Genomic DNA, 26180 nt, shown 5'->3' on the forward strand with positions numbered 1-26180 from the left:
CCTAAAATTTCCTCTGCAAAATGTAGGCACCTACATTTCTGGCTCTGGACATATCCACTGCTACCTCATGGGATGCTTATCTCATTATCTTAATCCCCAGCATGATCCTCAAACCAGGTGAAGATAGGCATGTCCCCACCTATCTCACTTGTGGGGCCTGATCCAGTAGATGTGTTCAGAGAAAACCTACTGCCAAACATAACAGATGCAGGGAGGGAGACCTCCCTGATAATCTTTAGTCTAGTGGTTAGAACACTCACTCAGAATGTGGGAGACTGTGATTCAATTCTCCCTCAGACCAAGGAGAAGAAGGGATGTGAATGGGGATCAGCTACCCTTCAGGTGAGTACCCTAATCATTGGGCTGTGGCAGCGTTTCTCAACCGTTTTGATATCAGAGACCAGCTTGCTCATAGACTCATAAACTTTAAGGTCAGAAGGGACCATCGTGATCATCTAATCTGACCTCCTGCACATTGCAAGCCACAGAACCTCAAGCCACTCCTGAAATAGACCCCAACCTCTGCCTGAGTTACTGAAGTCCAGTAACTCAGCCAGAGGCTCAAAGAGGCTCAAAAACTTCAAGTTACAGAGAATCCACCATTTACACTAGTTTAAATCTGCAAGTGACCCATGCCCCATGCTTCAGAGAAAGATGAAAAACTCACCAATCTGACCCATGGGAAAATTCCTTTCTGACCCCAAATATGGAGATCAGTTAGACACTGAGCATGTGGGCAAGACCCATCAGGCAGATACTTGGGAAAGAATTCTCTGTAGTAACTCAGAGCCCTCTCCACCTTGTGTCCAATCTCCTGCCATTTGGGGATTTTTAAAACTGTCAGTCACCAGTGGGCTACATGCCATTGTAGGCAGTGCCATCAGACCATCCCTTCCATAAAGTTATCAAGTTCAGTCTTGACACCAGTTAGGTTTTTTACCCCCACTGCTCCCTTTGGAAGGCTGTTCACTCCTCTGATTAGAAACCTTCACCTAATTTTGAGCCTAAACTTGATGGCCACTTTATATCCATTTGTTTTTGTGTCCACATTGGTGCTTAACTTAAATAGCTCCTCTCCCTTTCTGGTCTTTATTCCTCTGATGTATTTATAGAGACCAGTCATATCTCCCCTCAGCCTTCTTTTGGTTAGACTAAACAAGCCAAGCTCTGAGTCTCCTCTCATAAGGTAGGTTTTTCATTCCTCGGATCATCCTAGTTGCCCTTCTCTGCACCTGTTCTAATTTGAATTGATCTTCCTTAAACATGGGAGATCAGAACTGCACACAATACTCCAGATGAGGTCTCACCAGTGTCTCGTATAAGGGTACTAACACTTCCCTGTCTCAATATTTTGCCTGATGAATGCTAGGACTGTATTAGCCTTTTTCATGGCTGTATCACATTGACAGTTCTGTATTTTCCACTGAATGCATCCGATGAAGAGAGCTGCAGCTCACGAAAGCTTATGCTCAAATAAATTGGTTAGTCTCTAAGGTGCCACTAGTACTCCTTTTCTTTTTGCAAATACAGACTAACACGGCTGCTACTCTGAAACAGTCATCCTGTGATCAACAACTACACCCAGGTCTTTCTCCTCTTCTGTTGCTTCCAACTGATAAGTCCCTAGTTTATAGCAAAAATTCTTGTTGTTAGTCCCTAAATGCATGACTTTGCATTTTGCACTATTAAATTTTGTCCGATTTCTATTACTCCAGTTGACAAGGGCATCCAGATCTTCTTGTATGATATCCAGTCCTCCTCTGTATTGGCTGTACCACTCAACTTTGTGTCATCCACAAATTCTATTAGCACATTCCCATTTTTATGCCAAGATCAGTAATAAACATGTTATATAAGATTGGTCCTGAGACCAATCCCTTAGGAACTCCAACAGTAACCTCCCTCCAGCCTCACAGTTAGTCTGTCAGTATTACCCATTGCAGTCTCCCTTTAACCAGTTCCTTACCCATCTTTCAATTCTCATATTAATCCCCATCTTCTCCAATTTAACAAATAATTTCCTGTGCAGAACTGTATCAAATGCCTTACTGAAATCCAGGTAGATCAGATCTACTGTATTTCCTTTGTCTGAAAAATTAGTTATCTTCTCAAAGAAGGAGATCAGGTTGGTCTGGCACAATTTACCTTTTGTAAAACCATGTTGTATTTTATCCCGATTACTGTTCACCTCTAGCTCCTTAACTTCTTTGTTTCAAAATTTGTTCCAAGACCTTGCATATAAATGAGGTCAAACCTACAGGCCTGTAGTTTCCTGAAACACCTTTTCCCCCTTTCTCAAAAATAGGAACTATATTAGCAATTCTCAAGTCATAGGGTACGACCCCTGAGTTTACAGATTCATTAAAAATCCTTGCTATTGGGCTTGCAATTTCATGTGCCAGTTCTTTTACTATTCTTGAATGGAGATTATCTCCCCGCCCCCTCCCGATTTAGTCCCAGTAAACTGTTTTGAGTTTGACTTCAATCTTGGATGTGATAATTTCTACCTCCATATCTTCATTGCCATTAGCCACGCTGCCACTACCCCACGCTCTTTATTAGCCTCATTAAAAACTAAGGCAAAGTATTTTTTTAGGTTGGGCTATGTTTAGATCATGCTTAGTGGTCCCACTTTGTTCCTTGTTTTCTTTTTATTTATATGGTTATAGAACCTTTTTACTAGTGGTTTTAATCCCTTTGCAAGGTCCAATTCTGTTTGGCTTTTGGCATTTCTCACTTTATACATACACTTTCTGACCTCCAAGAGGTAGCTTTCCTTACTGATCCTTCCCATCTTCCATTCCTTGAAGGCTTTCTGCTTTCTCCTAATAACCTCTTTGAGATGCTTACTCATCTAGGTTGGTCTGCAACCCTTTCCTACGATTTTTCCCCCTTGCTTGGGATGAGGGCTTCAGATAGCTTCTGCAACTTTGACTTAAGGTATTTCCAAGCTTCCTCCACATTCAGATCCTTGAATTCTTCAGCCCAGTCCACTTCCCTAACTAATTCCCTTAATTTTTTTAAGTCAGCTCTTTTGAAATCAAGGACCCTTGTTTTCAGATCTGTTTGTGTTTATCATTCCATTTAGTTTAAACTGAATTAGCTCATGATCACTCAAACCAAGGTTGTCCTCTACAAACAATCCTTCTATAAGGTCCTCACTACTCACCAATACCAAATCTAAACCTCTTGTTCATTCAGCAACTATTTGGTGAAGAAATCTGTCAGTTATCACAGCCAGGAAAATCTGGGCCCTACTATTATTAGTAGCACTTGTCCTCCAATCTATATCTACAAAGTTAATGTCTCCCATAATCACACAATTCCCAGTTGTATTTTTTTAATTAAAAACATTAAAGAGGTCTCTGTGCATATGCAAATCAGATCCTGGTGGTCTGTAGCACTATATCAGGGGAATCTTTAGTATCTTTCTTCCCCAAAGTGATTTTGGCCCAAACTGATTCTGTCTTATCCATTCCATTACTTCTAATTTCTTTAGTCTACTTCATCATTAATATATAATGCTACTCCACCCTCCTTTGCCTTTATTTCTGTTTTTCTTGAACAGCACATACCCTTCAATGCTTGTGCTCCAGTCATGACGACTATTCCACCATGTTTTCTGTTATCCCTATAGTATCTGGTTTCACTTCCTGCACTAATAGTTCTAGTTCCTCCATTTTGTTACCCAGGCTTCTTGCATTGGTGTACAAACATCTTAACTGTTGCCGCTTGGCTTCGCCCACATTCCTTGCCCAACTGGGTACAGTCATTCTACTGCCAGAATTTCCTATCACACAGTATCATCACTATCCTTCCTCTTAATGTCCATTCTCCTGCCCACTGCTGTTCCTTTCTCCATTGCTGTATCCATTCTTACCTGATTTTCCTCCCTCTCAATATTAAAATCAGGTGTGGCGACTACATGAGCATCTTCCAGTGGTCTCCCTGGGGTTCCTAATTTAAACCTCTTTTTTAATGAGTTGTGCCAACTTCCATCACAGAAGTCTATTTCCCTCTATACTCAGATGGAGTCCATCCCATGAGAACTGTCCTCTGTCAAAGAATGCTTCCCAGTGGTCAAACTTCCTAAAGCCATCCTTATAGCACCACTGCCTGAGCTATCTGTAAATCATCATAATTTTGTCTCACTTTCATTCTCCTCCTCTAGGGACAGGCAGAATTCCACTGAAGATCACCTGAGCCTCCATTTCCTTAAGCATCTTCCCCAGGCTGGCATAGTCTCCCTTGATATGTTCTAGAATCCAACTGTGTCATTTGTTCCCATATGAAGGATAATCAGTGAATTCTTTCCTGCTCCCATTAGGATCCTCTTCAGCCTCAGTTCCACATCCCATATCTTAGCTCCCAGGAGACAGCACACCTTTCTGTTCTCCAGATCGTCTCTGGTGACAGGCCTGTCTATTCTTCTTAGTAGGGAGTCCCCAATCATGTAGATCTGACTTTTTCTGGTGATGGTGTGATTCTCTAGCCTTCCTCCAGTTTTCTCTGGCTGTGAGTCCTCTTGTCTTTTATTTTACCTTGCAATCTTCTGTATCCTCCTGGGGCTCTGAACTCTGGGTATCTCCATTGGCTCTTCCCCTCTTCTTACAGGACTAGCCGCTCTTCTCTTCTTCCTTGGCCTCCCTCCTTCAGTTACAGCCTTCTTCATTTTCCAACTAGCAAACCTGTTCCTGAACTCTATTTCTCTTTCACTAGCTAGTCTTTTCCTCTGCCTGGTTCTTGCAGTCACCTGCTTGCAGTCACTGCTTTCCTCATCCAGCAGTCTCGCCCCACAGTTCTTCAGTCCAGCTTGCATCTGCAAGGCTTAATTTTTCCCTTCAGCCTCCTCTTCCTTTGCTCCATCACCTGCTCAAACCCCCTTTGAAACTCAACCACAGTGTCTACCTGCATCTGCAAGCCTCAGATCTTCTCTTCCATCAGCTCTATCAAGTGGCACTTCAAACAAATGAAGCTCTTTTCAGGTACCTGATCTAGGATCATGTACATCTCACAGCTTCCCATCCAGTCATCTTCATTGTCTCTTCCACAGCATGGGTCACTACCACTGCTATCTCTGTACCTGTCATTGCTGCCTTCCTAAACTGTGTCAGGGAGATCTCAGGGAGCAGTGCCAGTCCACAGACTGGTTGTTGAGAAACACTGGGCTATGGGATATTCTAATGTGAGTCTCTCTGGTTGAAGCTGCTCCACTTTAAATATTTATTGGGGCAGAGACAGTGTGAGAATAACTGTATAGTCCAGTGCCTAGGGCACTCACCAGAACCATATGAGATCCCTGTTCAAATCCCTTCTCCATGTGAAACAGAGGGGGAAATTGAATCAGGGGCCTCTCACATCCTGGGTGAATACCCTAATCACTCAGCTAAAGTTTATAAGGGAGGCTGCTGCCTCCTTCCCCTCCCCTGACTTCCCTACCCTTGGGACTATTTTGTGTAAAGTTAGGCAGGCACCTAAGTTGTTTTTTGCCAAAAATGACATAGGCAGCTAAATCTCTTGACTGTTGATGGGAGAAGCTCTTCTGTCAACATAGTGCTGTCTACATGGGGGATTAGGTCAGTATAACTAAGTCACTCGGGGTGTGGATTTTTCACACCCCTTATAGGTCTGTAGTGTAGACCTGGCCTCAGTATTACAATGCCTGTTCCCCTTTGTGGAGCCAGTCCCAGATGCTATATGTGTGAGGAGAGAGGCTGGGTGAGATTAAGCATTGGGAAGGGGTGAGCATTCATTGTTTTACACATATGCAACATACAATTTTAATAATAAATAAGGAGGAAAAGATGATCCCATGGAGGACGGGGAAGGGGGAAGGGAGAAATGACTAGTCTTCAGGAATCATGGGTGTGCATGAAGCAGTTCTAACTGGGACTTTCTACTCTCACAGGAGGTTCACCTTTAATGATGGTAAGACCCATGGCTCAGTGTCTGACTGATGTTTATGTGTAGAAAGAGCTGTCTGGAAAACAAAACCTCATCATCTGGTTTGTTTTTCAAGCTAATGCATTTAGGCTCCATAAAACACACAGGCATTTTTTCAGCCTGGTTTCCAAATCCACAATTTCTTTCCTCATTTTCTTCTTAAGAGTTGCTGACAAACAAATAGCCTGCCCCCACAGCACAGCTGATGCAGTATCCCACACCCTAGACAAGCCAACCTGTCCATTAAGCAAAATATAATCAGCCTACTCTTGACAGAATTCACATATATTCCAGCAACAGTCATGTCTGAAGCATTAAGACAAAACAGATACAATCAGCTATCTTGGAGAATCACATTTCCAAGACATTCCTTGAACACTACTCAGAAGACTATTAAATGTCACTCTCAAATATCTACCTCCCTCCAGCATCCTGGTAAATTAGCAGAATCTTTGCATTATAAGCAAAGGCTTAGAAGGCAAAGGGTGAAATTCTGGCCCCAGTGAAGTCAATAGCAAAACTCCCATTGACTTCAGTGAGGCAGGGATTGCACCCCATCACTATAAACTCTTTAAGACAAGCATTAACTCTTTAATCCTATGTTTCTATAGTTAGTGGTGAGTGTTTCAATTTGTTTGCAGACTAGCCGGGTATGGAAATCAAATGTGACCTGAACCACCTCTTTACTCTTGCTTGTAACATCTTATTTACTCAGGTAAAGAACAAAAGAATGTTTTCTTAACCATTTCGGGCCCAATACTGCCGCTTGTAATTATGCTGCAAGTAATCATAATGATTACTTACAGTGCCACACTTCTACTGCCAGTGATCCCATGGTTTTCTATGGAACTACATGTAGAGTAAGATATAACCAACATGAGCAAGGATAGCAGATTCTGGCCCTTAGTGTTCTCTGGGTAACTGTGATCTTTGTAGTACAATGGGTATTAATGGTGAAGAAAAGGAAGTCAGATACATAAACTGCCTACATCTTTCCTTCAATTAACGATCTTGTGCTTGAACAACTACGGCAATTTATTCTGGTGGCTGATATCTTTTCATTAGCTGGTGACCACAGACCAGGAAAATTCAGTAATTGCATATTTTAGATGAAATCCTGACCCTATGAAAGTTAATGGCAAAACTCTCATTGAATTTAAAGGGGCCAGGATTTCATGCCCTGTCTTGTACTCTGTTTTTCCCCCCACTTACTACTAGCTTTACATTAAAGAACAATGTCTTGCTGTCCCTATTCCTTAATCTAGCAAATGCCCTTTGATCTTAATACATTTCCTTTTCGTCAGGCATAGATTCATTCAGTAAAATCTTCTCCAGGGTTTGTCCCTAAAATATTCCCGATTAATTGCTGACAAATCCTCCCAAATGCATGTGACATTCTACAGATGTCATAATGGGCTTCCTTTTTCATAGCTCAGACCATTTCACACATCAAAATGTGGGTACATCAAATCTGGTCCCCTACATCTAGAAGGGGCCAATATCGGATGCTTCAGAAGAAAGTACAATAAAAAAACCCACTAGCCACACACATTTATACCTACTGTAATATACAACTGTACCAGACACTCCTTGTACTAAAGCATTAAAGACAAAGTGAAGTAAGACCAATCTCTGATTTCACTGTAACTCACCTATTTTAATTATCTCTCTTATTTTATTTCTGATGACTACAGATTTCTTGATATATTACGTTTATTCACATAGACCATTCCTGGAAGGGTGTGCATTAAAACTTATGAGAAGTGCATAATTTATCAAACATAAGTCATTATCCCAAAGTATTACTATATCATTCATTAATGGGCATAATTGGTAAGGAAAACGATAGATGTTTTAATGTGACTGAATATGCTAGTTCATAATTTTCCCTGCTTAAAGTAATTTGGCTAAATTCACATTTCCTAAACACATGGTTCACATAAACTTTCTTATTAAACCACCCTTACTTTTACTATATATGGTGCATTTTATCCAGAAGGATTCCAAATTGCATCACTACTCCAGGCACATATTATCCATATCCGCACACAAAACACATGGAAGAGGAGGGAATTAAGAAGAATGTGTTGTGAACCGCATAGCTCCTGAGATATTATCTACTCTCGGTGGAGGCGTTAGTAGTTGCACAGAGGTTTAGAGATATGCCCTTCTGTCCCCTTGGAACTCAATGTGACTTGGGAATTCACAATCCTAATCAGGTAGATCTGAAAGCACTTGCATGGAGTATTGGCTTCTTTCTACTGTTCTGTTCCCCAGGGCAACACATCTCCTTAACACTAATGCCATTGGAGACTTGATTATGGTGTGGAGGAGAAATCAGAGTCCAGGCTGATTTTGTTCTGACCAGCATTAAATTTTGTTGGAGTTTTCTCATAAACTTCACTAGATTGCCTGAGGGTGATGTGGTGGAGAGGGGCCGCACCGCTTCCCTATGATTCTTGACACATCCCCTCCTCCCACAACCACAAGGAGCTCCACCCACATGGTGTTCATACTGTTGGGGCTTCTACTTGCTTGAATGAGGTGGTGCGGGGGTGGGGCATGCTGTAATCTTCTCTCCCCTTCCACGATTTCCAGCCACAACTGGTTGATATTTACACTTGTTTTCTCCCTTCCAGGCCATGAGTATGGTGACATATTCTTATTTACTAGTTATATTTTCCACTTTGCCCATCACTGCCAATGTAGCAATCTCTGGAGTAAAATACAACAACAATTTCAAGAGCACGAAGTAACACAGAACAACACTTTATGACGGAAATTAAGATTAAGGGCCAGATCCTCAGCTGGTGTAAATCACATTGCTCTATTGATGTCTATGGAGCTAAACCAGTTCACACCAGTTGAAGAGCTGGGCCTACCTTATTTGAAATGACAGCAGGTTTTAGACAGCAGGGCTGGGATTTCCCCGTCTGGAATTTGATCACAACACAGGGGTAGACACCTTTACTCTTCCAAAAAAGGGAGTGGAATCCTTAATGAGCATCTAAGTCTTAGCAGTAGAAAATGGACAGGGAGCAAAAGCTTTCTAGAGGAGAAAGAGAAAAACTGAAGAGGAACCAAACTACTAGCAGATTTTATTTGCATAATTATCACTTATTTCTCTGTAGTCTCAGAAGATGTTTAAAGCTGTATTATCTGGAGTTTCTTATGTTTGCTTCATAAAAATGTGTGTTCAATTGGTTATGTACCTAAATATATGATAGGCTATATGGGATACAATTACAACTAGTGTTGACTTCCATTGTATGTCTTATTCAAAAACAGCACTACCAGCAGAATAATGCTATGCTAGGGAATTTACAGAGAAAGGAAGGGCATTTATTTGAATTGCCAACATCATCTGTGTTCTCTCTGAAGATCTTCCATCCAGCTACTGACCTTGCTTAGTTTGAGATCTGATAAGATTACAATTCAAGATGGATATGGAGTCAGGTAAGTCATCATGTTATTTACAGTAGCGCCTAACTGTTTAGTCAGATTTTCCTCCGTAAGCAACCAATTACAAGCAATATGGTGTGCATGATCACTAAAAATGGGATAGACATATTTTTAAAGGGCTTGTCTACACAGGCAAGTTTACTGCTATAATTATACTGGTACAATTAAAGCCGTATAACTCCCCATGTGCATACTCTTATTCCAGTATAACAATGGCTCTTTCAGTTTAGCTTAAACTCCTTCCCAAATGACATAAGCTAAAACAAATAAATAAATAAATAAAAATGGCACTGTTATAACAGAATAAGAGTTTCTACATGGGAAGTTAACTAATCAGTTTAAATTCACACCTTAGCTTAACCCTGTATAATGCATGATGTTATTCACAAACTTAAGCAGGGCCTTACTTTAAGTATGTAAATGCATTAAAGTTATTGGGACTACTCATGTTTAAAGTTATGCTTGTAGATGTATGGATCAGGACCATCGGCAGCACACACTCCCAATAAAGAGCAGATTCAGAATTACATAAAGGCCTCTAGGAACAATTAGCATGACCACACAAGCAGCCTGTTTTAATATGTTCTGAGTACATAGAGGGTTTTTTATGGGGGCAATTAAACTTTTATAGAAATGGCTCGGTGCTTGTAAGTTAGCCCAAGGAACTTGGCTTTTGTTATTTCCTTATCTTTTTAATCTTGCCTCCTAGAATTTTTTTTTTTTTTTTTGCTGTGCCTGATCTCCATTTCCATTCCTCTGCTTGTTTTTATTTGATCCATTCAAACATCACTCTCAGGAACAGGAAGTCAATTGGAATGTATATTTTTGATGTTATGTTAACAAACTCCAGGGTTAGCATGGTAAACCATAAATAAAAAGGCATAAAAAAAAACCCAAATGGCCCCTTTGTTGAAAAAGTAAACCATAAATAACAGCTTTAGAAAATGTGTAAAGCTGAAATGGAGCATCATTCCAATAAATTACCAAACAGGACCCATTAGCCTTATAAAAATGCAAACCACAATGTGTTTAAATGAAGTTAATAAAACCAGCTGGGGAAATTATATTAACAAGCTGCTTAAGTGTCCAGCATTTCTTTTTTTTAGCTGAAATCTTGTTTTGCTAAAAAGACAAAGCTGTATAAAAAGTTGAGAAGGAGGACAGTTATTATTTGAGTGCCTTTTTCATTATCCTTCCTGTTAATTGAATCTCCTCTTCCTAAGGAACATGCTGGAGCTCTTGATTCAGTCATGCTTAATTTTGCTGAGAAATCTGAAATGTAAAACAAGGACATAAAAATTCTCCAAGCTGCAGAGGATACACTTGGCTTTCAAGTACAATATTATTAATAATAATATTCTCCCTTTTTTGCAGCTTACTAACATTTACTTCCTTCCTCTTCTAGCTGTCATATTTGTACCAATTCTTGTTCTGACAATACATTGTCATTCTACAGATTGAAAGCCGTAGCTTCATTAAAATGTTAAAAAATTAAGCAATAATTTCTTCAGAGATAATCATGAACTACCACCGTTCTGTAGCTGGCTAGGAAAGGTTCACTGCTGCAGAGATTTCATTTACAGGCCAATTCAACTCTGCAGTGACATGCTTCATTTACTACTGTCAACCCGATCCTTCCCTGGTCATATGGAATCTCATTTGTTCTAAGTCCCCACCACTTGATTTAAATTCCCAGACAAAAAATGACACTCAGAGTAAAAAAATACGGGGATGTTGTAATATCCCCACAAGTAGCATTATAAATACAGAAAATTCAGAGCTCAAGATTAAATTCGAAAGAAATCCATATATGTATGGAAATGAACAATGAAGGCACCCAGATAACCTTAACTTTGACTTGTAGTGATACCATGAAATAACCATGAAATTTTGTTTCATGCATTTTAGTGTTCATTTTGCTTAACTGAATTTGAAAGAGACATTATTTAAGCAGGTGATGGATGTAAAACTGCACAAAGAGCAAGCAGGTTTTAGACTGGAAAAAATCTAGTGTAGATCACATCTGTCCTCAGATGATCGATTAAGAAAGGGCTTGTCCCCCATAGAAGACTGCTGTTGATCTTCATAGACTTCACCAAAGCTTTCAGTCGCATTCATAGAGAGACACTATGGAAGACCTTGTGACAATATGGGCTTCCCAGAAACACAGTGTCACCAGTCAGCATGCTGTACGGCAGCTCAAAATACTGTATAAGGACAGAAAATGGAGAGACACATTGGTTTGAAATCACTAAAGTGCAGAAGAGAGACATCGTATCATCCCGTCTTTCCTGCATTGTGATAGATTATGAGATGCAAAGAGCAATATCAAAGGGAGATATAGGAGTTAAGTGGAGTTGAGGGAAAACTTCAAGATCTTTACTCTGCAGATGATATTGTTCTCTTAGACACAGATGGCAAGGCCATGAGGGAGACCGCTATCAATGTCAAATGTGAGGCTTCTAAAGTAGGCTTAAGAATCGGCCAAAGGAAACAAAAGTCATGATTGTCGAAAGAGGAGTCAGCATTGATGGTGCATTTGTGATTGATTGTGACTAATATGGCATGGTTAACAAGTCTGTATATCTTGAAAACACAATCATTGCCGATGGCCAACTCCGTAAGAAGGTGAAAGAAAGAACTGGAAAGGCAAATGGAGCTTTTTTTTCAAGACAGGCAAATATTTGGAAAAAATAAGGAGATTCATGCAAGGACCAAGATAAAGTTATACAATGTCATTATGAAACTCACATTGTTATATGCTTCTGAAACTTGGCAAATGCTAGACGCCCACAACAGGAAACAACCCATTCCACCAGAGATGCTTGCAGAGACTAGCTGGTGTCTGCTAGCAGGATAAAGTAACTAATGCTATGTTACAAAAGACTGGCCAAAAGACTGTACAAATAATGATTCAAGAAAGAAGGCTCAAGTGGTTTGGGCATGTTGTAGGGATGTCAAAAACTGTATTCCTAGACAAGCCCTTGACTGGATACCACTTGGAAAAGAGGAAGACAACAGTTGGCATATAACAAAACCATTAAGAAAGATGTGGATGTCTTGGAAACAGACTACAATGAAGCAAGAAACTTGGCTTTAGACAGAGGTGGAAACACTGGGTTGTCTCACAATCTAATATTCCCCCCGCTCTTCATTTTCCCCTCAAAGGTCTGACACCAAGTGACATTTTTTTAAAAGTATCTGTTGTGTAATTAATTCTAGCCTGTGAACTGCTTGACTCATTTACTTTTAAATTCTCATAAAATTCATTCTGTACTCACAGAGCAAATTCTGGTTTTTTGAGGGGTTATGCTGTATTCTTCAAAAACAAAGCAGGGATTCATCCTCTTTTTTAAGTGCAAAACTCAGCCTTAGCTATGGAGCTGCAACTGGTATCTCTAGTAGCCTCGGGAAATGGGAGTCCAACTCCATCCAAATTGGCAAGGTGTATTTCTTATTGACTGGTGTACTGCCCACCTGTTCTGTGTGAAAACAGATGGTATATGGTTCCCTGAAATAGTAGTTTTCCTCATTGTTTTGATAGGGTGTTGCCTTACACCACCAGGGAGACCAGCAGCTTGGTTTTCCTCTCTGTGCGAACCACTGCAGGAACACAGGCTTGCATTGCCTCTTAGGGTATCTCTACACAACAAGAAGAAACCCACAGCAGCAACCCTGAGCCCAGGTCTACAGACTCAGGCTCATACTAAGCATTAAAAATAGCGGTGTAGACATTCAGGCCTACAGATTCAGGCTCACAGGGCTCCCATTAGAGTGCTAAAAATAGTGGTGAAGATGTTTGGATTTGGAGCTCAGGCTCTGAAGCCCACCCTCTCCCTTAGGAATATCTACACAGCTATTTTTAGTACCATCATGCGAGCCCCAGTCTGTAGACTTGAGCTCTGAGACACAATGCCAAAAGTTTCTGTTTTCAGTAAAAAGAAAAGGAGTACTTGTGGCACCTTAGAGACTAACCAATTTATTTGAGCATGAGCTTTCGTGAGCTATGGCTCACTTCATCGGATGCATACCATGGAAACTGCAGAAGACATTATATACACACAGAGACCATGAAACAATACCTCCTCCCACCCCACTGTCCTGCTGGTAATAGCTTATCTAAAGTGATCATCAAGTTGGGCCATTTCCAGCACAGATCCAGGTTTTCTCACCCTCCCCCCCCCCCCCCCCCCCCCACACACACAAACTCACTCTCCTGCTGGTAATAGCCCATCCAAAGTGACCACTCTCTTCACAATGTGTATGATAATCAAGGTGGGCCATTTCCTGCACAAATCCAGGTTCTCTCACTCCCTCACCCCCCCAAACCACACACACAAACTCACTCTCCTGCTGGTAATTACCAGTGAGTTTGTGTGTGTGGTTTTTGGAGGGGGGTGAGGGAGTGAGAGAATGAAACTAACATGCAATACTTAATTTGTAATGAAAGAGGTGCCAGGGCTCAAGCAATTTTTTACATTCATAAGTGATGCAGCAAACCCAGAGGTGCTGGGGATATGAACTACCAAGCTTAGAGGTGCTGAGGCTCAGCCCTGGCAAGCCCTGGCACAAATTAAGCACTGCCACCCCGAGTTCTGGGACTGAGTCCTATAAGGGTGGTAATTTTGGTTTTTTGTTTAATCATGCCTCCTTATCTTGAATGCTACTGGCATTTTGAGTGATCTAATCTCATGTGTCCTACTGATTTCTTTGTCAGTTTTGAAATTTTAGAAAAGAATGCTCAGACAAGAGTTCTGATTGTCCAGACAATTACATTTCCAATAGCTACCCAGTGGTCATAAGTAAGTAACAATTTACCCCAGCCAGCAGACAATAAAATGTGAAAAAAATACCAAAAAACCTTCTTATCCCCAAATCCTACCTCACGCTTCCCCAAAAGCTGTCACACAAATGGCTTTAGCAGCATACCCAGAAGGCCACCAACTACAGGCTATTTCAAACAAGGATGGGAAACAAGTTTGAGTCCTGGTGTCCTCACTGAAAATACAACTCCAGAGATGTAACAAGGGGGAACCATTTTGATTACCTTCTCTGACCACCAATGTGGCAGTGTAATATGGTGGGCACCACCTGAGCACCCCCTGATGGCACAAGGTCACTTTGCATGCCCCTGCATCTGTTAGTCTCTCTTGTGGCTAGTAGCACCCTCAGTTAGGGCTGGTTTAATCACAGAAATGATTCAAACAATCCTCAGGGTCCCCCACATGTAGTCCATAATCACAACACAATAGTTCATATTCAGCCCTGGTTCTTCTGACACACACAGAGCTCTTCCCTCCGTCTCAGACAGCTTTAATTCTACTTCTGGAGCACTGGCCATAGGGCTCCCTCTCTGAGCACCTGCCCCCTTGTTTTGGGGACCCACCACTGGAATTAGCCTCACTCCTCTAAGGTTCCTCCCCCCAGACACAGCCTGCACAATCAGTCCTTCTCTTCCTGCCTTCTGACAGGCCTTTATAGCCCCAGGTATAGATCTGTTCCCTTTAATTGGCTCAAATGGACCCATCTTCTCAGCCTGGTCTACTCACATGGACCAGTTACCCTGTGACAGGTAGCTTGCCCTACAGAGAGAGGTGGTCCCTTAGCCAAAGAGATCCCAGGCCATTTAGGGCATTTAATTTGCTCCTTAATCTCCACCCAAAGACCAACAGGCAGCCATTGCAAATTCTGGAGCACGGGTGTCATTGCTCCCAACAAGATGCACCTCTCAATAAGTGAGATGATCCATTCCACACCAGCTTCAGCCTCCAAATGGTTTTAAGGTGTAGCTTCATGCTGAGTGCAATGCAATAGTTTAATCTTGAGGTGACAAAGATATGGATAACAGTGGCAAGGTCCACATCCCTATGAAAGGCTCAGCTTCCTGACCCTAAAAAGCTGAAATAGTTAATATATGTACTCTACTGTACATTAACAACAGCTGAAGTCCAAAATCACCCCCAAGTTCTGAACTCTTGTGACCAATGACAGATGCACTACCTCAATCACAGAGACCCTTTAAACATTTGTTACATAAATAACAAATGTTTAGCTGTCCTAGACTGCGTGCCATCATGCAGAAGACTTTGGTTTTGGAGCAGGTCAGATGATTTGTTTCTCTGGACAGCACAAAGAACAGGGAGCACTGTGGATGCTGGTTGAATTAGGTCTGCTAATTCTATAGTACTTCAGGCAACCTCATGCTGCTCAACCTTCTTTCTTGTCACAGGAAAAGCGTTCCTATATTTGATATAAGAATACAGGATTTGAAGGAGTGGGAATAATCAGAAGTGGAGTAATCAAGGTAAGAATGGGCATTAGGAGAACCGTGAAGACTGAGAGTAGCAGTTGGGAAATTTCTGGATAGAAAGCTTATGAAAATGAAACCATACTTCTCCCGTTCACTAACAGATAGTAGTGGTGAGCTCCATGCACTCTATATCAAGACAGTCTTTTTTATACACTTATAACTTACAAAGGGGACTATTAATCATGTACAACAAGGCAAGTGCACACCAAAAGACTAGAGTGAATAGACTGGCTGGATTGTGGCTGTGGCTATGAAGATACACATCCTCAGTGTTTTAAGAATTGCATGAGCCAGTTTAGACATGCACGAACTAGTGATAAGTCACACACACTTAAGCCAGGAGTCACATGTGTAAACTGTCCACTACAGTTTGAGAAATAGCAGCTGGTGCTGCCCTTCCCCATCAAAATACGTATGTGCATGCACACAGACAGAGAGAGCTTCCTGGACTTCATCTCTATCTTTTTTTACAAGTAACTGCAAAATGAGGTGAGGAGGTGACACGCTGAAGTACATCTGTCCCTAGATGGAAGGGGAGAAGTGGGTAGCATAGCTAAATGGAACACAGACGTCCTTTATTCAAAATTCCACTGATACATGTGCAGCCCACCTCTGTGTGCATGCCCAAACCATGGCTTCACAAGCCTGTGGTTTAATATTCAGACTAATTTAGGCACTCTGTTGAAGAGTTGCCTCACCACTAGTGTGCTCCCTCCTGGCTGGGTATGGCATAGCAGCTTTTAGTCTCCATCAGCTCCCACTGCGGACTGCCACTTCGGTCTGCCTCTTCTCATGACTAAGCCCTCTGTCCAGGTCACTTTAAAGTCTCTCCCCTTCTGGCGTAAACAAAGAGTCCAATAAACTAAACTTAAAAAAACCTAACTCTTCAGCTCTTCAGGGTTGTACTCCCACTCTTGTGCAGAGCAACACCTCTTGGGTCTCCTTCCCTGGAGACAGGACTCCAGATTCAGCAGTCCTTCTCACCCTTGTGTCATGGTGTTCCCACACCACCTTTCTTAATGCTTGATATGGGAACCCAACCCCCCTAGTTCTAGTTCAAGGACCCTGTAGTGAACAGCAATGTCTGCTTCCACAGACTCCTCACTGCCTCCCTTGACTTCTTCCTAGTTTGACCTTTCTGCAGGCCATTTCCCAAAGTGTCTCCCTGTAGGCTTACTGTACACGTGACTCTCTCTAGGCTCTCCCTTCGGTCTCTGACAACTAGAGAGAAACAGCAGAGTTCTTCCCCTCTGATCCTGCAGTCCCCTCCGCATCTTGGCTTCCTCCCTTGCTGCTCACCACCCACTTCCTCTCCCAGATGGGCTTCATCTTCAGGGAGGCCTGGCTCGTCCTCCAGATACTGCCAGGTGCCTTAATTGAGCTTGTTAGCACCAGTAAACCCTTTTAGTGCCATCACATGTTCACACAATTCTTTGTAAATAGAGAGTATCTTGTGCCCAGCCCACAGAAGGAAACAAGTCTACAAACTCTACTGTACATTTCTACAGTTCAAACTTGTTTGAAAATTTAGCCCTAATTAATAAAAGCTATTGAATAAATATACAATTCTTATTGCATTATAGATTATGCATTGACCAGATCTCTCTGGATAGGTAATATACTAAATGATGGCCCAGAGAGTGACCTTAGTTGCACTATTGTAAATCTGAAGAATACCCATTAAAGATAATTAAATTACTATGGATTTTCACCTGTGTTATTCAGATCAGAATCTGACCCCTAGTTTTAAAAATATCTTTGTCAGAATTCCCAATATCCTCATCCAAGAAGGTTATATTTGGGATAGAAGAGAAACTAGATGTTTTTAATGTGTTATGATAACCATTTATAGATTACGTAAAGAAAATTCCATAGATGTTGTGGAAAACTAATGGCTGTTTTCTAGTGCTGAGCATACTCTGTAAACAATAAATAAGCGCATTTGTCCCACAGCTATACGGGGAGGGTAAGATGTTTTATCATTTTTATGCCTACACTTGCATAATTATAGCAACATATTTCATGCCTTACTGTGTATACTTTTCAGAATTCGATACATGCTTTTGTCTTTCATGCATTTCCTTTCCTGGGAGCCAGGGAAAATTGATTTTCATGTTCTTAATTGTTAAGTCTGTTCTTGAGGTTAAAACAATAAAGGAATAATATTAAAAGAGTAACCATCCTCCCTACCATACGCTTTGTTAAATGGCAATGTTCTCCACTGTTTATTACAGTTGTTAATTTGTACATGAATGAGAAATGGTAGAATTTAATGAATTCTTTGCATGTCTCTTCTCTATCTTCTGAACCTTCCAGTCACATCTGATCAAAATCTGTTGGGTGACAAGCTTGAAGACCACCATCAAGAAAGTTCCTTCACTACTTAACATTAATCAGTTAATCTTGTCAAAGTGTAAAGGATGCATATCTTGTTTTCTGATGCTATCCTTGATTCTGGGACTAAATGTATTAAAGGCACTTGGTACAAGATTAGGGAGCAGGGTTTTATAGCACTTATTTTTATGGACACATGAAATACAACTGGATTCAAAGATTATTCTAGTTGTATATATTCACTCCTTAAGTGTGAGCAAAATGAAAACCAGTGTAATTTACTAACTAGTGTGTGTAAATGTTAAGGCCCAAATCTGATTTTTAAAATACTTGTGTGCATATTTTGAATAACTCTAAACCAAACGATAATGAATGCTGCAATATAAAAAGAGAGACTTGCTGGCATTATTCACACTGACATACTCAGACCCAAACTGAATAATACCAAATTTCAAAGAGATTTAGTATATGTGGGCCAGGTAGTACAGTTAATGAATATCATATTTTATCATTTCTTTCATTTTCCACACATTTTGAGACAGAAATATACCCTCGATGAAGGTTTTCTGACCATAAGAGACAAAAGTGGGGCTTGAGAATGAATAAGTAAATAAAACCTTTTTGTATAATCAAAGGGAACTTCTAGCCAGGAGTTTTGCCACTTACACAGTAGGACTAGAACGATCTTCTTCCCATGGGCTGATTGAATAAATAAAGGCAGCTGTAGAAATATTTGTTTATATTATTTCTGAAAAATAAAACAGTCTAGGCCATTTTCTCACCAGCTCTCTTTAATTCCTTCTGTCTTTTTTCTCAACTTTTGCACACTGTATGGTTGTTCTGGTTCTTCATACAAGGGTTTATAAACTACCTAGCCAGGTGATGCAAATCCTATTATTCCATATATTGTACTCCTTAGGCTACAATATATGGAAGGGTCTAAGACCTTGCAGACAACATAACTGAATTTCTGGTAATAACAGAAATTTGTTGTGTGTTGTTATACTTCAGCAGGTCATCATTTTGTAGATTTCCATATGAATGCATAGCCACTATTCTCCAAAACATATATCAACACCTAAATTAAGACACTTATATTTAAAATAAAACCTTACCAAACTGAATTGGCTGCCTAAGTCTTTTGTATTTGGTTAATTACTGTATCTATCTTTTGGCACATACTGTTGAGTATTTCATTTTCTGCAGTGCCATGCGGGTTGAGGTCAATAGCTCTTCAGCATTAGGGATGAGAGAGAATTCAAATGTTACTAATAAGTCTTAGTTCAACTCCTGATGGACAGTGCTCTACATCCCCAAAACTTTCATCACAATAGGCAACGGGCTCCTTTAAGGTGAGTCAGGGCCCAGGCTGCCTGTGATTGCCTTCTAAAGACCCACCTGGAAATATTAAGTCCCAGGTAGGTCTTCAGAAGGCAGTAATGGGCAGGCTGGGCCACAACTCTCCTTAAAGGGGCTAGGTGTTCCATGACAACAACATAATAGTCTGAGTCTATACAGGTAGGCCAAGGATGGAATGGCACAGAGACCTCCTCCCTTACAGAAAAGGCCCCTGCAGGGCTGGGTTTAGAGGCACATTCATAAGGCAGCTGAAGAAGCTTGCACAGCTGCCAGCCAAGCTGTAACTCTTCTGTGGATGCAGAGGTTCCATCTCTATGAGTGTCAGTCTTGTACTTTTCACAAGCATTAAATGCATAAAAAACCATAAAGTTAAAAGACCATGAGCATAGTTTTATCTTCTCAATAAAAATGTAAGCTGGGAGTTTCAAAGGCGCCTTAAGGAAGTTATGCAGCCAACTCCCATAGGCCCCTTTGAAAATCTAAGCTGCAGTAACTTCAGAAGAGCATCATGTTTAGGTGGGAAACAACCAAACAAAAAATATATTAGGTGTTTTGGTTTTGTATGTCATATTTACATAAAATAGCAGCTTTTGGTTTGTTAAATATTAATGTTGAAGAAATGGGCCACTCTGTTTAGATATATTTAATTGGTGATCTGGATCTCCATTTTCCATACCCAGGGAAAGCCTCCTAATACTCCCAGAAGCCACAGTAAGAATGGCATCTAATTTCTTCTCAAACTGACGTGTATTCAGAAATAATAAAGAGAAGGAAACAATGCTAATTTATTTTTATGAATCTCAGGGATGACACTGCACTTTCATTTTGCATCCAGCTCAAATTATGTTTGTCAGATACTTCATTTTAAGAGTCCTGTTACATCTTTTCAAAGGCCTCCTTTATATATTCATGAAATAACTCATTGTATTTTAGCTTCCAAGAATGGTAATTGCTGCAATCTTGTAAATTAGCATGAGTACTGCCAGCAAGACGCTCTATTAAAATTCATCTATGATGTTAAATATTTTACTACCTAATAAATATTCTAAAAGGAAATCTACAACTACTGCACTTAAAATTACATTTTTGCTTCTCTAAGTTAAAATTTTCTTGGGCAACTATTCACATTAATGATTTTTCTTCATACATATTAGAAAACATCAAATCAAATTAGAAATTTCAAGAAGTAGATCATCATATCCTATGTTTATTTTCATTAAATGGCAGAACAAAATTTTTGTACAGATCAATCGTGTCCTAGTTTTCACAGAATGCAGAAGTTAGCTACAAGTAAATTGATAAGGTTACACTATGCAAGGAAGTAATAAAGTTTCCACAGTTGCACATGCAATAAAAATTTAGCACCACTTTGTTATTGGTTTCCTAGTTTGTTAGTGACCTCTGGAACAGCTCTAAGAAACTGTTATAAAGCATTGTAGAGCTAATTGCTATTCACAAAGTTGAAAGTAGGTGTGTCTCAATGTATCCATTATGAAGTCTTATTTTAAGAATTACAACAGGATAGTAAACATTTGCTCAAATCTGACATGCGGAGCTCAATCCTGTTTCCATTGCATTTAAAGGTTTCTTCTCCTCACAAGGCTCCCTCCTCCTCAAAAGTCCAACCTTGCCTCTTTCATATAGTTCTCCTTGGAGTTGGATGAGGAAGGCAGCCAAGTGGCCTTCAACTTTGTCATCATCTTCTCCCTCTCCACTTGGAACAAAAGACAGGAGTTGGTTGCCTCGAATCCATTCAGGACCTAGGGGTGACAGTGGACGAGAAGCTGGATATGAGTCAACAGTGTGCCCTTGTTGCCAAGAAGGCCAATGGCATTTTGGGATGTATAAGTAGGGGCATAGCCAGCAGATTGAGGGACATGATCGTTCCCCTCTATTCGACATTGGTGAGGCCTCATCTGGAGTACTGTGTCCAGTTTTGGGCCCCACACTACAAGAAGGATGTGGAAAAATTGGAGAGAGTCCAGTGAAGGGCAACAAAAATGATTAGGGGTCTGGAACACATGACTTATGAGGAGAGGCTGAGGGAACTGGGATTGTTTAGTCTGCAGAAAAGAAGAGGGGGGATTTGATAGCTGCTTTCAACTACCTGAGAGGTGGTTCCAAAGAGGATGGTTCTAGACTATTCTCAGTGGTAGCTGATGACAGGACAAGGAGTAATGGTCTCAAGTTGCAGTGGGGGAGGTTTAGGTTGGATATTAGGAAAAACTTTTTCACTAGGAGGGTGGTGAAACACTGGAATGCGTTACCTAGGGAGGTGGTAGAATCTCCTTCCTTAGAAGTTTTTAAGATCAGGCTTGACAAAGCCCTGGCTGGGATGATTTAATTGGGGATTGGTCCTGCTTTGAGCAGGGGGTTGGACTAGATGACCTCCTGAGGTCCCTTCCAACCCTGATATTCTATGATTCATTCACATTCTCTGTTTCAGCCAATGGTCACAAGCATCAAGGTATGGCTCAGCACTAAATGGATATCAAGTCTTTAAGCGCAATTAACATTTGGAACCTACAGACCTGAGTATATCTGACCAACCATGTGACCACATATATTCTTTTCAGAAAAAAGTCAGTCCTTTAATGTATGAAGCAGGATAGGATTCTTCTGACAGCCCATTTTTAATGTTTTTTGCCATAAAACCCCACAATATACCATTTCTTCTGCACAGTGTCCCAGAGTCACTTCTATAAAGAAATAAATCACACCCATCATGTTGCCCATCCTGTATCTTTTAAATGATCAGTTGGAGAACTTGCACCCTGAACATGTATCTTTGTTTATTTTCCAAGTAAATATATGACTTATATTGTGAAGGTGAGGCCCTACTGATACAAGGCTAGGTGCAAGTACCGTCAATACAGTTCAAACTTGCTGTACGGCTCAGGCAATGGACAGTCATACTCAGCTGTAGCCCCCTTGCTGTTAAAGTTTTGGGCTGTTCATGAGCAGAGACTGAAAATTATGCAGTGATTTTATTTGTGATTAAATAGGCACTCACATAAGATCAGGGTTTTTTTTAAAAAAAAAATGAGTCAGGAGTATTTGATTCAGCTCTCTAGAGATGAAAATCGAATGCACCATCTAGCGACTGATACATATCTTAAATGGTAGGCACACAGATAGTGCTTTTCATCCACAGATGGCAAAGCACTTTGATGAAGGGAGCAACTATCATGATACTCATTTTACAGTTGAGAAAACAGACACAGAAGTTCAGGCCAATGTTTGCAAAGGTGGCAAGATGATGTTCTATGTTCTTTTTTGGCTGCCCTGACTTTAAGTCAGAATTTCAGAGGGCTTGTAAGGTCCAGAGGGGGTTCTGAAAATGCCCTCCCAATTTTGTTACCCTCTTCAGATAGATGAATTCACAGGCATCAGGAGTTTCAGATAGACACCCACTGTACCTTGCACATTGGGTAGTCACTTACAACTGTGCAAACTGAATGCAAGTTACTGTTTTGCATCTACTGTTTTGCACAGCTCCCAGTAACTGTACAAGGCCCAAGGCAGTGAAGAATCAGGTCTATAACATCTAGAGGCCCGAGCAGTATCTATCATAGGGGTCTATAAAGTATTCTATGTGCGGTTACTCATCAAAATTATAAAATGATTTTTCTCTTCTGACCGATTAGAGTTCTCCACATCCCTATCCTCATTCAAACAACCCAGCAATTTCTCTGCTGAATCAAGGCCACAGAGTAAATAGCTCTTCCTCTCATATTTAACTTTCAGAGTTGCAGGATAATGTAAGGTTTCAGAGTAACAGCCGTGTTAGTCTGTATTCGCAAAAAGAAAAGGAGGACTTGTGGCACCTTAGAGACTAACCAATTTATTAGAGCATAAGCTTTCGTGAGCTACAGCTCACTTCTTCAGATGCATATCGTGGAAACTGCAGCAGGCTTTATATATACACAGAGAATATGAAACAATACCTATTCCCACCCCACTGTCCTGCTGGTAATAGCTTATCTAAAGTGATTTCCAGCACAAATCCAGGTTTTCTCACCCTCCACCCCCCCACACAAATTCACTCTCCTGCTGGTGATAGCCCATCCAAAGTGATAACTCTTTACACAATGTGCATGACAATTAAGCTGGGCTATTTCCTGCATAAATCCAGGTTCTCACATCCCCCCCACCCCCATACACACACAAACTCACTCTCCTGCTGGTAATAGCTCATCCAAACTGACCACTCTTCAAGTTAAAATCCAAGTTAAACCAGAACATCTGGGGGGGGGGGTAGGAAAAAACAAGAGGAAACAGGCTACCTTGCATAATGACTTAGCCACTCCCAGTCTCTATTTAAGCCTAAATTAATAGTATCCAATTTGCAAATGAATTCCAATTCAGCAGTTTCTCGCTGGAGTCTGGATTTGAAGTTTTTTTGTTTTAAGATAGCGACCTTCATGTCTGTGATCGCGTGACCAGAGAGATTGAAGTGTTCTCCGACTGGTTTATGAATGTTATAATTCTTGACATCTGATTTGTGTCCATTTATTCTTTTACGTAGAGACTGTCCAGTTTGACCAATGTACATGGCAGAGGGGCATTGCTGGCACATGATGGCATATATCACATTGGTGGATGTGCAGGTGAACGAGCCTCTGATAGTGTGGCTGATGTTATTAGGCCCTGTGATGGTGTCCCCTGAATAGATATGTGGGCACAGTTGGCAACGGGCTTTGTTGCAAGGATAAGTTCCTGGGTTAGTGGTTCTGTTGTGTGGTATGTGGTTGTTGGTGAGTATTTGCTTCAGGTTGCGGGGCTGTCTGTAGGCAAGGACTGGCCTGTCTCCCAAGATTTGTGAGAGTGTTGGGTCATCCTTTAGGATAGGTTGTAGATCCTTAATAATGCGTTGGAGGGGTTTTAGTTGGGGGCTGAAGGTGACGGCTAGTGGCGTTCTGTTATTTTCTTTGTTAGGCCTGTCCTGTAGTAGGTAACTTCTGGGAACTCTTCTGGCTCTATCAATCTGTTTCTTTACTTCTGCAGGTGGGTATTGTAGTTGTAAGAAAGCTTGACAGAGATCTTGTAGGTGTTTGTCTCTGTCTGAGGGGTTGGAGCAAATGCGGTTGTATCGCAGAGCTTGGCTGTAGACGATGGATCGTGTGGTGTGGTCAGGGTGAAAGCTGGAGGCATGCAGGTAGGAATAGCGGTCAGTAGGTTTCCGGTATAGGGTGGTGTTTATGTGACCATTGTTTATTAGCACTGTAGTGTCCAGGAAGTGGATCTCTTGTGTGGACTGGACCAGGCTGAGGTTGGTGGTGGGATGGAAATTGTTGAAATCATGGTGGAATTCCTCAAGGGCTTCTTTTCCATGGGTCCAGATGATGAAGATGTCATCAATATAGCGCAAGTAGAGTAGGGGCTTTAGGGGACGAGAGCTGAGGAAGCCTTGTTCTAAATCAGCCATAAAAATGTTGGCATACTGTGGGGCCATGCGGGTACCCATAGCAGTGCCGCTGATCTGAAGGTATACATTGTCCCCAAATGTGAAGTAGTTATGGGTAAGGACAAAGTCACAAAGTTCAGCCACCAGGTTAGCCGTGACATTATCGGGGATAGTGTTCTTGACGGCTTGTAGTCCATCTTTGTGTGGAATGTTGGTGTAGAGGGCTTCTACATCCATAGTGGCCAGGATGGTGTTATCAGGAAGATCACCGATGGATTGTAGTTTCCTCAGGAAGTCAGTGGTGTCTCGAAGGTAGCTGGGAGTGCTGGTAGCGTAGGGCCTGAGGAGGGAGTCTACATAGCCAGACAATCCTGCTGTCAGGGTGCCAATGCCTGAGATGATGGGGCGCCCAGGATTTCCAGGTTTATGGATCTTGGGTAGTAGATAGAATATCCCAGGTCGGGGTTCCAGGGGTGTGTCTGTGCGGATTTGATCTTGTGCTTTTTCAGGAAGTTTCTTGAGCAAATGCTGTAGTTGCTTTTGGTAACTCTCAGTGGGATCAGAGGGTAATGGCTTGTAGAAACTCGTGTTGCCTCAGCTTTTACCTCAAGGAATGTCCATTACAGTAGTAGAAAAATATACCTTTTTACCTGTCCTTGTGAGCTAGCATCTGGAGAAATCAAAATCCTTCCTCTTAAATAGCCATTCATTTCTCCTTATGTTAACCAGTATATTGTCTTTATTCTTTAAGAAAAACAGAGTCTGGCCACCATCAAGATTCAGTTTGAGTTGGCTCATGTCCACCCCATAAATGGTCTGTCTGAGCTGAGGCCCAGCAACACTAACCACATTTTTTTCAGCGTCCAAAACTTATTTTCACCCTTGTAAGCTCATGTTTGATTCTCTAAGCTACACGCTATTGTTAAACTTTCCTCTCACTGGGTTTAAAGTCAGATGTTTTTCCCCAGCCACCAAGACTCCACACTTTCTATCTGATACTCAGTGGTTATCAAACAGGAAGTACATTTGTCAAATTTCTCATCATAAGCTGCTACAGTTCCAGCTGTTCAGTAGTGTTTATATCCTCCAGAATCTTTTGTATGTTTTGAATCTCCTGCAGCCTTCACAGCTCCTGCTGGAAGCCACTGTCTTCTTTTTCCTTCTGACTGACATGGCTCTAGGGCACGGACACAGTTACAAGCCTAGAAGTAGTAATATTGCTTTCGTTTCATTCCTGCCACATAATGTTCACATTTACCTGGAAAGCCAAAGGGCAGAAAATCAAAGAGGAAAAAAAATCAGCCTCCTAAGCTATTTAAATTGTTTAAAGCGTTTATCCAGTCATGAAGCAATCCCTGCTGTCTG

This window comes from Lepidochelys kempii, chromosome 5 (genome assembly GCF_965140265.1).
Source record: "Lepidochelys kempii isolate rLepKem1 chromosome 5, rLepKem1.hap2, whole genome shotgun sequence".
In the NCBI taxonomy this organism is placed as follows: domain Eukaryota; kingdom Metazoa; phylum Chordata; order Testudines; family Cheloniidae; genus Lepidochelys; species Lepidochelys kempii.